Source organism: Schistocerca cancellata, chromosome 3, assembly GCF_023864275.1.
Source record: "Schistocerca cancellata isolate TAMUIC-IGC-003103 chromosome 3, iqSchCanc2.1, whole genome shotgun sequence".
NCBI classification, from domain to species: Eukaryota; Metazoa; Arthropoda; class Insecta; order Orthoptera; family Acrididae; genus Schistocerca; species Schistocerca cancellata.
The window spans coordinates 557,736,707-557,751,112 of NC_064628.1; the positions used below are offsets into that span (position 1 = coordinate 557,736,707).

General features: G+C 41.5%; 1 protein-coding gene across 1 annotated transcript in view; it reads left to right on the forward strand.

The window, feature by feature from the left end:
• LOC126175402 (large neutral amino acids transporter small subunit 1) overlaps positions 1-14,406 on the forward strand; it is a 386,698-nt gene that overhangs the window by 314,906 nt on the left and 57,386 nt on the right. The window lies entirely within an intron of this gene.

The window sequence follows — 14,406 nt, forward strand, 5'->3', positions numbered from 1 at the left end:
TAGCTCTACCAGTAACCATGATTTAAAGGTATTTATAGAAGGTCGTTCCAACGTTGACTTTTGTTTCATGGAAACCCCTATCTGTGACGTCGGATTTGGAAAGAGCAAAAATAAATACATCACAGCTTATAAATGTTACTGTGACATTTACAAGACAGAACAAACATAAATAAAACGTAGACTGTGTGGATTTACAAATCGTTGAATGAGTCCCCCTCGACTCTCATTGCTCGGGATGCTCCTTCCAATTTGTATGTAACATTGTGTTTACGTTGCACCTCTCGTCTGTTCTAAGTTAATCCCTACCAGAACTAAAAACATATTTGCGTATTTGATCTTCATTGAACTAGCCATGACCTTGAATAATGTATTCTATTATACGTAAAATTTGCTAGCCTTTTGAAATCTTGAATTAAATGTTAGGGTTCCCATTTAAAAAAAATTACTTTAACCTCCAAATTACTTGCAAAACCACGTTCAAGGTCACGGCCGTTGGCTGCAATACGTGACCCTTTTTGTCACATACAACTTTTATCTAAAATATTTTGCTGTATTTTATTTCTTTCCCGATTTATACCCCAATATGGATTAAAATGGTCAACCCTGGATAATAGAGATAACAATAGTATGAACAATGGAATCGGAAATGTGTAAACATGAACGTATTGATAAATAATCTATGCTGTGTCACGGTACAGTTACAAGCTAGAAGTAATGATAAACTCGTAGGGTTGTGTACTACTTTACAGCCTGTTAATAAGTCGTAAGTACACTACTTATATATGTCATGCCTCAAACTGCATGTGAACGTGAAGGATGTCATGCCAGAGAGTACTTAAAATGGTAGCAACAGCTGCGACTCCTGTTAAGAGTATCATAATGCCTAAACTTGTGCTGTTCAGATGGAGAGTGAAATAGAACTGTGGAAAAAGTAATGTAAGTTACCGTGGGGCAAAGATCATTACTACAGTACAGGTGTCCGAAACTGTGTACTGCATCAGTGTGAGTAAAAGACATTAGTTTTTAAGGTTCCGTACCTAAATAGGTAAAAACGAAACCCTTATAGGATCGTTTCGTTGCCTGTCCGTCTGTTTGTCTGCCTGCCTAACAGACCGTTCAAAAATGGTTCAAAGGGCTCTGAGTACTATGGGACTTAAACTTCTAAGGTCATCAGTTCCCTAGAACTTAGAACTACTTAAACCTAACTAACCTAAGGACATCACACACATCCATGCCCGAGGCAGGATTCGAACCTGCGACCGTAGCAGTCCCGCGGTTCCGGACTGTAGCGCCTTTAACCGCTTGGCCACACCGGCCGGCTAACAGACTGTTAAAATCCCTTTTTCTCAAGTACGGATAGACGTATCAAGCTGAAATTCGTCACGCACTGAGGTTTATGGTCCCTGGGCCACGTAATAAATGTAAGCTTCAAAAAAGCCATCAAAAATTTTAAGGCCATTTATGACACATATTTTGATACTCGCAAATTCACTCATCTAAAACCTATAGATTACTTTCCGTTGGCCTAGAATCATGAAATTTGATAAGAAGCAACGTTTCACAGTACAACCAAAACATAAATTCGAAAATTGTAAATTTGTATTTATATCATGTCATCCGACGTCAAACATGATATTAAAACAGTCTCGAAAGTCTTGGAATCCACGGAATCGATGTCGTGCCAGTATCAAAGTCGATAACAGGCAGAGATGTTAGTGTGTCTCGATTCCTAGACTGTATGAATTGTCTATGTACATAATTAAGTTTGAACAGAACCCTCAGCGCGGATCCTACTTGCACCTGATTTATATATAAATTGTGTGTGTGTGTCCTATGAAGTGCGTCAGTGCATAATCGTTTCTTTTAAGAAGACACACTCATCGTGTCAGCCTTATTTACGTACAGCGATTGGACGAAAATGGAAACACCGCGAGAAATGCATGCTCGAACATCAATGTACATGCTGACCAAGCCTGCAGGTTGCGCTGTTTTATTTGACAATAAACGGTACTTGTGCAGTTCCCTCAGACGTTGCAAGTGTTGGTCGTAGTCAAAACAGTGTTCTGTGTAGTTGTGAACGCATTATGTCGGAGTTAAGTGAATTCGAACGTGGGCAAATTGTTTGTGCTCATGGTTGGGTGCTTCCGTAACCAAAGTTTTGTTGGTGTTTCAAGAGGCACCGTATCGAATATTTTTACCGCATACAGGAAAAGCGGAATTAATCTCTACGTCGCAACACAGAAGAAAGTGTGTGCTGAATGACCGTGAGAGACGATCATTGTCGGGAAAAATATGGGTACTGCAGCTGCAGAACTGAAGAATCACACTGTCAACACCAAAACATGAAGGGAGCTCCATAAGCAGGGAACTGCAGACGAGCTGTATTCCAGAACCACGCATCGTAATGCAAATGTGCGTAACGTGAAAATGTGGTGCCGGAGCCATAAACCTGGTCAATGGAGCAATGGAAGAATGTCATCTGGTCGAACAAGTATTGTTTCACACTGTTTCACTCTTGTGGCCGTTTGCGCCATCCTAGGAGTCCAGTAATGATTTGGGCAGCCGTGTCGTGGGTACTGTGCAGAGTCGCATTAGTTCCAAGGATTATGTGACCATTTTGCTCATCAGGTCCATCTCGTGATACAATATTCGTTCCCAGGTGGTGGTAGCGTGGTCAAAGACGACAGAGTTCCTCTTCATACAGGACTGGTTTTGTAAGCACGAGGATGCACTTTTACATCTCCCCTGGCCACCACAATCACCAGATATCACTTTTATTGAACCTTCGTGGTCTTCTTTGGGGAGAAGGGTGCATGGTCGCTATCCTGCTCCATCACCGTTACCTGATCAAATGGTTCAAATGGTTCTGAGCACTATGGGACTCAACATCTTAGGTCATAAGTCCCCTAGAACTTAGAACTACTTAAACCTAACCAACCTAAGGACATCACACACACCCATGCCCGAGGCAGGATTCGAACCTGCGACCGTAGCAGTCACGCGGTTCCGGACTGCAGCGCCAGAACCGCTAGACCACCGCGGCCAGCCCGTTACCTGAATTTGTCACTATTTTGCAGGAATAATGGTAAAAAAGTCCCTTGTCCCTTGAACACCATACAGGACCTGTACTTACCCTTTGCGAGACGACTGGAAGCTATTTGATGCCAACGGGTTTTCTACACCGTATTAGACATGGTAGTGTTTTGTGTTTCTATTTTAACGCCCAACCTTTGTATTTCAAGTGCATAACTGGACAGGATTATTAGTCATCTATATAAAAGGGCATTGAAACGAGAACATTGTCAAACCAGTGTTTAAGCATGAATTCATTCAACGTATTATAAACACATTAATTGCTGCAATAATTCTTGTCGAATTCGTGTCAGACTGGACATTCAGTTTCCACTGTGCGTGCACAGGGCGTGATATTTGTAGAGTGAATTCTTACTTAAACACCTGATTTGGCATAATGACCTCATTGCGTCGTTTTATACAGAGTCTGAAGAATCATGTCTGACTACGCACGTGAAACATGTACAACGTGTCGAAAGATGACCGTGCGCTCTAAAAAGGAATGAGTATGCATTGACTCACTTCGTAGCGAGCTTATTTAAGAATTTAACTGTTACAAGAAAACTGAGAACAAAATGTATCCTTGATGTTGATGTTGACATTTAGATAATTTGTGAGCCACGAAATGCGATGTTTTAAATGAGGTTAATAGGGGAAAGAATCTCTTTTCTAAGAGAGCGATTTTTCTACAATCTTAATCATTTAGAGAAAGCTTTGTTGCACAGCATTTTTTGAAGACATTGATCTATCTTGGATTTTTTTACTCCACCATTACAAGTTAAGAAATCTCATTTCCGAATATTTTTCTTCCTACTTCAGTTTATGCCCTGGTTTGATTCTCCTAAATATAAGCGGCGATGTCAACTTTTGTAGGGGAATTAAATTGGAAGCATTCAGGCGCACGTTATACCTTTTCTACAAAAACGCGAAAAGCATTGAACGTAAATTTAGTATGCACATATAATATCATGCAAACACGTGACGATAATAGCGTTCCACCGAAAGACGCAGTTCGGGTCAAAATGTAGTAGTAAAATAGTGACAGTCAGCAAAAAAGATTTCTCTGTTGGTCCATTACGGCCCGGGAACATCGGCTGGTACGTACTTTTCAATTCAATAAACTTTTCCAACAGTCGTGCATTTTAAGATGTTTTATTTTATTTTATTTTGAAACCTACCAATTTCGGCAATTCATTTTGCCATCTTCAGGCCCCAAACGCTTTTTTCGAATCAACAGACTTATCGTATAGCGCCATAAAACTGGATATCGTGAATTCCAATCGTTGTGCAGCTGATTCATACGAAAGCGTGACAGTAAAGATTTTGTCACAACGTTTTGCTGCCCTCAACAGTTGCGATAGCTAAGCTCAAATTAAGTTTCGTAGTAAACGTGACGGATCACTTCGCAGAGTTTACAAGTTTACGAGGTGACTGTCATTCGGGTTTCTCTGAATTTATCATTATCTGATATTCTATTCTAAAGATCTCGTCAAACGACATCCATATTGACGCCAATAGTGCCCCATCTCTCTAGTCTTCCTTCTTGCACTATATTATTATTTTGTTGTTAATTTTCTAGTCTTCTCTGCTACTTCTGTCTCTCTTCTTCTTCCTCCATTCCTCATTTAGTAACTTGTCTAGTGACAGGAACCATACTGAGAGAGGTGGTGCAGTGATTGAAGCTCTAGGATCACATTTGCGATTACTAGAGTTGAAATCCTCGTATAGCTATCCAGATTCATCTTACCTGTGGTCTCAAATTTTGAAAAGGACACGTCTGATATACTTCCACATCGTTGTCCAATCTTAGCTTGTCCTCCATTTCTAAAGAAGTTGTCGTCGGCGATATGTTAAACTCGCTGCTTGCCATGACAGAGCATAGTGTGTCGATGACAGTAAATGAAAATTAGATTTTGTAGTGCCGTTAAAGGGTACAAAACAAACATGAATTTATGCTTTTGCATGTGCCTGTGTCTAAATAATTTGCACTGTACTGCACTTATAACTTTAATTTCGAGACATGAATAATATGTGTCGTTGTACTTGTGTTGTACTGTACTTATAACCTTAATTTCGAGACACGAGTGATATGACACTGTGCAGGTTGTTGGTCCCGCCTGTTAAAAATGTAGCTTCAACACCGTGGTAGAAAGTGAACGGTAGGAATAAAGAATAAACACTATAAATTCAGCCGACCCGCCTCCATACCGAGGTCTGTAACGCACACCTGTGCAGTGGTGGTCAACTCTGATGTACTCCGGTTCGTATCCTGTATCACGGTCGCGCTCTCGCTTCCCGAGCACGGGGTCCCGGGTTAGATTCCTGGGGGGACAGGGATTTTCACCTGCCTCGAGATGACTGGGTGTCATCCTTTCATCATCATCGTTCATGAAAGTGGCGCGTTCGGACTGAGCAAAGGTTGGGAATTTGTATGGGCGCTGATAACCGCGCAGTTGAGCGCCCCACAATCCGAAACATCATCGTATCTTGTACTGGAAAATTCTGACTACCAGTATTTGTCAGCAAGTGGAGGAGAGATGGCACCAATGTTCTGGATTACATTCCAAACTTCTGCGTAAAGTCTCATGAATTGATGGTATATACCACTGTTCGATCGTGATCCGTCCGTCGGATGAGGACATTAAGCCCTACGGCCACCTTAGTGCTGCTTGAGAAGAGTGGGCTATCTGCCTGCAGAGGGTTTCATCCTCTCCCTTCCTTACATCCATTCAACACAAACCCTATATGGTATAAGTGCTCATCAGTCATCCACACGACTCAGGTAGACACTTCATAACAGGTCGGAAGGAGGCAACGGCGAACCACCTACGGCAGATCCTTGCATCGAACAGCGATGCAGGATACTGCATCTGCTCCATTACGCTCATTCCCTTAGTATGAGACTACGTCGACTTAAAGTTTAGTAATGTTTCGCGATTACTTCTCGGATTATAAAAGGTCAGTTTCGGATCTGATACGAAATAGAGGCGAAAGTGGGTATAGCACTAGAAGATTCCTCGCGCTAACATCCTTCATCCATAAGGGAGGCAGAGAGCGCACAGTAGAGGGGTGACGTAAGCCGGCCACCCACCTCTCCACCCACGCTGCGGCTGACGCAACGTTTCGTCAGGACGGACCGCGGCCGCCACCCCCTCAGACGGGCGTGGGCTGATTGCCCCCCCCCCCCTCCACTCCCATCCCTATCTTCAATGAAACTACAAATTTCACTGTCACCCCCAATGCCCTGAATGCCTCTCTCACGAATTAGTACAATAAACTACGAACTCCTCATCCCAGGAATCGAGGGCTTGAGTTTTTTAAATAGACTGGGCGGACAAAAATATGGAATCACCAAAAACACAACACACTATCATGCCTAATACGGTGTAGGAAAACCGTTAGCATGCGAAACAGCTCCCAGTCAAAAGTTTTCGATCATCTATGATAAAAGCTGTATACTTCATGTGAACGCAGACTTTTTCGGCTGTTTTAACCGTCAATAAAGTTTTTCAGTGTCTGGGACCGCTTTGTTAATAAGCAAAATAATCTGAGGAAGGCCATTTGCAGCAGTGACCAAAATATCGATAATGCGGTCACATACTCTGAAAATGTGCTAACGCGTCGTACAAACTAAGCAGACCAACTATCATTAAGTACAATACAAATTGGTTTAGATGTTAGTCTCTACAAAGTTCCCATCCTTTGCCCTCAAAAGAGATGCACGAGCTCCTGCCATTCAGATTTTATAGCGTTTTTGCAGATATTGCAGGCCAACAAGTCTGAAAATTATTCCATAGTTGTTCCATATTAGGGTGATCTCGGGTTTCCGGCCTCCCTGTCAAGTTCACGCATAAGAGTTCATTAGGATTCAACTGAAGTGACTGACATGGCTCAGTCATATTCTTCAATTCCTCACATTCCTTTTCAAACTTCGATTCGTCCGTGAATAACACTTCGTACCATTGCTGTGTCCACTGCAATTTTTTCAGCTTATTTTGTTTGCGAAATAAAGGTTTCTCGGCCGCTATGCACCCCATTAAACCTTGTTCACGCAGACGGCGTTGCACTGTTGAGACTGACATTAAAGTTGTTCGCAAGCAATTTACTTTCTCGCGAATTTCACGTGCAGTAAGTGTCCCATGACGTTTACTCTGTACACATTTGAACTGATCTTCCATGTTTGATGTTACTCGGGATCTCCCAGATCGCCAAACACTTGTATTGGCACCAGTTTTGTTGAACAGCTGCATTGTAAACAACATTGTACATTGGGTTACGCCAAATTTTGAGGGTATTGTCCTATAAGAACAGCCCTCCTGACGCAGAGCTACTAGTACAGCACGTTTTTCAATTCCATTACCGCCGGCCGCTGTGTCCGAGCGGTTCTAGGCGCTTCCGTCCGGAACGGCGCTGCTGCTGCAATCGCAGGTTCGAATCCTGCCTCTGACATGGATGTGTGTGATGTCCTTAGGTTAGTTACGTTGAAGTCTAGGGGCTGATGACCCGTGGTCTAGGGGTAGCGTCTTTGATTCATAATCAAAACGTCTTCGGTCCCGGGTTCGATCCCCGCCACTGCCTAAATTTTGATAAATAATCAGCATTGGCGGCCGAAGACTTCCGAAGTCAGCCTCATTCTGCCAACGGCCTTGTCAAAGAGGGCGGAGGAGCGGATAGAGGTTCAGGGCACTCTCTTGTCCTAGGGGTGGGAAATTGCCCCTAAAGGCGGAAGAATCAGCAATGATCAACGACATGAGGATGCAGAAGGCAATGGAAACCACTGCATTAAAGACACGTAACGTGTATCCACAGGACATGTGGCCTGTAATTGAAGAAGTGTCATGATGATCTCTCCATTGGCAAAAGATTCCGGAATAGTCCCCCATTCGGATCTCCGGGAGGGGACTGCCAAGGGGGAGGTTACATGAGAAAAAGATTGAATAATCTACGAAAGGATAACGTTCTAAGAGTCGGGGCGTGGAATGTCAGAAGCTTGAACGTGGTAGGGAAGTTAGAAAATCTGAAAAGGGAAATGCAAAGGCTCAATCTAGATATAGTAGGGGTCAGTGAAGTGAAGTGGAAGGAAGACAAGAGTTTCTGGTCAGATGAGTATCGGGTAATATCAACAGCAGCAGAAAATCGTATAACAGGTGTAGGATTCGTTATGAATAGTCCCCTTATTTTTTTCTCTCAGTTTTCAATGAGCGTCTGTTGCGATCGCTCAACACACACATCCGTCCGATTGGTGTTTTCCACTTTCCTTGTATGCGATATAGTGCCTCTTGAGATATCAAACACTTCGGCCACTTTGGTTACGGAAGCACCCACCATACGAACACCTATTAGTTGCCCACTTTCGAATTCCCTTACTTCCAACATAAGGTACCACACGGAACACTGTTCTGACCCCGACCGATACCTGCAACGTAATGAGGACTCCGCACAGGTGCTATTCGTGTTAAAGTGCAACACCATAACCTGCAAGCTTGCTAGCTTGTGCACTTACGTCCAAGCATGCATTTCTCTTTGTGTTTTCGTATTTTTGCCCGATACCTGTACGCTGTTCTGTCTTTAACTAAATACGTGAATATTCATCATTTTGATTTGCAGCTCCTTGGGTTGGCCGTGTTTTCAGTTGAAATTGTTGGTGTGAGGTCCACCAGTTATGCAAAACACCGTTTTTTCTCAGTACCCAGACATGTTTCGGCACCACTATGCCATCATCAGTGGGTTTTCATGTTTATTTATTCTGTAATGTGAACATTTTTGTTAAATGATTATAAAATTATGTGCATCTTTAGTTCAAACAATAGATCGCTTCTTCTTGTAAATACCTTTACATTTGGTGTGAACCAGAAAATTCATACACACCAAATGTAAAGGTATTTACAAAAATAAAGATATATTGTCTGAATTAAATATGCACATAATTTTATAACCAATTAACAAAAATGTTCACATTACAGGATACATAACAACGAAAACCCACAGATGGCACAGTGGTGCCGAAACATGTCTGGGTACTGAGAAAAAATGTTTTGCATAACTGGCGGACCTCACATCAAACAATAAATATGTGAATCATAGTGATGAAATAAATATGGAAGTAATAATGCCAATCACTAAAGGTGATGACTGCGATGATGGGAAACACATTTTTTTTTCTTCGAGAAAAGCAGTTTGTCGCAAAATCGAAGATTTGTGGCGCCACTGTTAACTGGAACACGCTCTGCACCCAGAATCAAATACATGGGCGCGATTCATTATTTTCCAAGGAATTTGTTGCCAAACAGATCACAAACAAATTGGTAGAGATTTATAAAGAACACTGACAATCATCGTACGCCATATGTATCACATAGTTTGAATGGCTGCCTAAGGTAACGTAGTGTGTCCGATATTGACGTCGGAGAGTGAGTGTACATTGATGACGATAATAACCTCTGGGGAGGTCGAAGCCGGTAGCGGTTTCATATATATAAACGTCAGCAAAATGTGTGAATGGTAACTGGGGCATTAATGAAGTATTATATCTTCAAGAAGTCCTCAGTGTATGGTGACTTTCATTTCGGTTTCAGTAAAACAGGTGTAATGTCTCAGCAACATGATTGGTAGGAACGGGTGACTTGGAAAGATATTGCCAGGATAGCAGTTTACAGCTAAAGTGTGAGGTTAAAAATGCTGTCTCTGTATTATTATTATTTTAAGACTGTCAACACTCTTAAAACAATGGAACACAGTTTTCCAGGAAAAGGTACAGACAGAAGTGATGCATTCAACTGAGTCTTCTAGAATTGTGAGGAACAAGAACGGCAACCTTGCAAAAAATACCCCCAGAACCCGGAATATCAAGTCAGTCGGTTGCGGTCATTTTCTTGTTGATCTCTTTTACGCACACAATCCCTTGGTGCACACTGATGATAATGTGAAACCACTGTACCTGAATAAATTATTTGTAAGCACATCGTGGAGGTAGATATTTCAAACGGAGCCGTATCTGGTTCTCTGACGAATCGCTATTTGGAATAGACCCGAAGAACGTACTTTGTACAAGTCGAATAAACCCCGCCTTTGTGCGTGAAACCTCCTAATATGGTAAAAGCAGGTTGGTTATGCGGTAAAGAAAGAGCAACATAAGCCGAAAGGAGATTTTCAGAAAGCGCAGTGACATTTATACTATTCTAGTAACGATCAAGCAATGAAGAGAAGCACTTTAAACAAATCATAAATTTTGGACTTTTAGAATTTGACGTCTGTATTACATAGGCAGCAACGTGGCATGATGGTAAGACTCTGGACTCGCATTCTGGAGGGTGGTAGTTCAAATCCCCGTTCAGCTATCCATATCTAGATTTCCGTAGTCTCCTTAACTCGCTTAAAGCATATGCTGGGAGGGTTACAATGAAAAGGGCATTGAAAATTTCCTTCCGTGTCATTCATCAATTAGAGTTTATGTTCCATCACTAATAACATCGTTGCCAACGAGACGTAAATCCCTAACATTCCTTTCTTCCAGTACGTAATTCTTCTCGACAAGTATAAACGCGCGTGATCTCCATGACGAAATCCGACTGGATTGCGCGCCTGCAGCTTAGGCATCTCTCACTTGCAGGAGGCTCACACGTTTGCGGCCTTCTCGGGCCGTTTGTCAGCAGGCTTCATTGTCTGTCGATGTCTCTTTGCTACTTGCTTTAAGAGGTTATAAATCTGAAGCCTTTAAATACGACCAATGAAAATTGAACAAAATCTACCATCCATTCCATACTCTCTACATCTACATGTACAACCATACTCTCTACATCTACATGTACAACCATACTCTCTACATCTACATGTACAACCATACTCTCTACATCTACATGTACAACCATACTCTCTACATCTACATTTACAGCCATACTCTCTACATCTACATTTACAGCCATACTCTCTACATCTACATTTACAGCCATACTCTCTACATCTACATGTACAGCCATACTCTCTACATCTACATGTACAGCCATACTCTCTACATCTACATGTACAGCCATACTCTCTACATCTACATGTACAGCCATACTCTCTACATCTACATGTACAGCCATACTCTCTACATCTACATGTACAGCCATACTCTCTACATCTACATGTACAGCCATACTCTCTACATCTACATGTACAGCCATACTCTCTACATCTACATGTACAGCCATACTCTCTACATCTACATGTACAGCCATACTCTCTACATCTACATGTACAGCCATACTCTCTACATCTACATGTACAACCATACTCTCTACATCTACATGTACAACCATACTCTGCAAACCACTGTGAAGTGCATAGCAGTTAAAGATCTCCCTTCCGTTCCATTCGTGTATGGACGGCAGTAAGAATGGCTGTTTAAATGCCTCTTTGCGCACTGCGATTAACTAAATCTTGTTCTGACAGTCCCTACGGGAACGATACATAGGGGTCTGTAGGATATTTCTAGAGTAGTCATTTAAAACCGGTTTTTGAAACTTTGTAAGAAGGCTTTCTTTGGATACTGAAATTTATTCTTGATATTCCAGTTAACTGTAATAGGAAGTGTCTGAGTTTCTTCAGCATTTCTGTGACACTCTGGAAAGTTTGTCAACAAGCCACATTATGAATTTCCGTACTCAGTCTGGAAGCATTACCACTTACTTTATGATTTGCAATACATTTAACCATTAAAGAAATAATTAAAAATTGTAAATATATTCATAGTTACCTTAAAGTAACACTTTCTTCTGTTATTGTACAGCGCTTCAATGCTATCACGACATTGCGGATCTAGTACTAGAAGTATTTAATTAGAAATCTCCCAGGTTTTTTTCAGATTGAAATGTGTACGGTAATCTGTTTTTTTGTTTTTTCTTTTAAATATGTCTTACAGTAGATAAGAAGGGAGTGAGACAGTGTTGTAGTCTACACTTTATCTTAATGAGTTTATGCATTAGTAAAGGAAACCAAGAAGAAACTTAGAAAGGAAATTATAAAACTTCGAGGTTTGCGGATAACGTTCTTATTGTCGGATAAAAGACTTGGAAGATCAGTTGAACGGATTGGATAGTGTCTTTAAAAGAAGACACAAGGTGAACATTAACGAAAGTAAAGCAAAGGGTGAAGTAATGCATTCGAATTAAACCAGGCAGCACTGAGGGAATTAGATTAGGAAATGAGGCACTAAAAGTAGTGGCTGAATTTTGTTACTTGAACAGCATTGTATATGACTGCCTGAAGTAGAGGATATAAAATGCACAGTAGAACAGCAAGAGAAGCATTTCTAAAAATGATAAATTTGTTAACTTCTATTGTAAATGTGTTATGAAGTATTTCATGGAGGTATTTATCTAAAGTGTAGCCTTGTATGAGAGTGAAATTTGAACACTAAACAGTTCAGACATGTAGATCAGAGGTTTCTGAAATGTGCTACAGAGTAATGCTGAAGATCAGATGTGTAAATTGGATAATTAATGAGGTGTTATTCAATCAAACTAAGGAGAAAAGATATTCATGACACGACAAGAGATGTTCAGAGTACTGAAGAAAGCAAGTCTTTTTTTTAGACACGCGGGTGATACACACCTTCTACAAGAACGAAGTGGCTGTGATTAGAAATTTTCATCGGGAACGAGAAGCAAAAATTAGAAAAGGCGTGAGACAAGGATGTGCTCTTTCACCTCTTATAGTCAGTGCCAGGAAGTTATAGACAAAGTTCATTGGACTGCTGAGGTGGGAAGCAAAATTAATGGGGAGAAAGTAGACGTGCTGCGTTACACAATGATACTGCTGTGGTCACGGAGACAGCAGAAGATCTGGAGAAGATCCTCAGTACACTGGAAAGGATTTTTTGTCGTCAGTATGGTATGAGAACAAACAAGCCAAGATTAAGGAACGGTATGCCGTGCTGAGGAAGAATATGAACCTTTAAGAATAAGAACTGGAGGAGAGGAACTGGAAATGATAGAGCAATTTGCCTATTCGGGAAACAAGATTACAAGGGATAGTAAAAATCGGAGAGAAATTGTAAGCAGAATACAGCAGGTCAAAGTTGCATTTGATTAAAAAAAAACTTTAATAAGGAAACGGGTTATGAAAGCATTAGTTTTGAGTGTAGCCCTATACGGGTGTGAAACTTGGGCAATAGGGTAACTATAGAGAAAACAGTTACATGTCCTGCGGACTGGTGCAGCAGAACAACAATAAAGATCAGTTGGAGAGACAGAGCTACCAATGAAAAGATGCTGAGACGTGTACAGGAAATCAGACCTCTTTGAATGTGCCTCCACAGAAGAAGAGACAACGTCGTAGGACTCATTTTAAGACCCAGTTCCATCACTGATACAATATCGGGAGTAGCTATTGAGGGAAGGAATCGCTGAGGACGATCAATGAGTCATACATGCAGCAGATTATGAATGATGTGGGACACACTACATACGCAGAAATGAAGAGGAAAGTAGACAGAAGAGGGGGATGGCATTCTGCTGCGTTCGAATGAACTTAGGTTGCTGAAGTTTTGCAGAGATGAAGAGGCTTTCAGGGGATAGAGTAGAGTGGTGAGCTTCATCCAACCGGTCCTCGGACTGAACAAGAATTTTTACGGGGTAGAACATAACGTGAGTTGGAAGTACGCTAACGAAGGTCGGTTTGGAAATCCCTAGGGCAACTAATGATTTTTCCTTCGTGTGGGGACTACAGTCATGTAGAATTGTTTGAATGAAATTACCGCCATATGACTGTAAACTTTATTTCACACAGTCATGATTTAGGCTCTATAGCCATTCTCAAATGCATGCTGAAAAGCTACGATGTATCTCACCTGTCTGTGATATGTCATCAACTTGTAGATCAGTTGTCGTATTTCAAGATGTGAGTGCATAGCGAAGATACATAATGTGGCTGACATTGTGCACAGTGACATGTCAAAGGCAGATGAGATGTATTGTAATATTTCAGAATGCACTTGAGAATGGCTAGGAAGCCGAAAACATGATAGTGTGAAGTAAACAAACAATTTACAGTCAAATGGCGGAAATTTCCTACAAAAAATCCTACTGCAACTGATTATTTTCGCACCTTTACAGCTGAACAGTTTAGATGAGCTGAAATAGCAATGCTCATAGATTTTAGTTCAATTGTTGAGGTAATGTACTTCTCCTTAGGCAGCCAGTCGGTGAGTCACAACGCGCATTAAGTGCAGCTGATTGGGCCATTGTCCTGGAGCCTGCAGGAGCGCCCCAGCAGGTCGGGATGTTTTCCCGTCCCTCGTCCCTGCCGCTCTCCCGCCCTCCTTACCACTTCCAGCCGCGTTTGTTGGCAGCT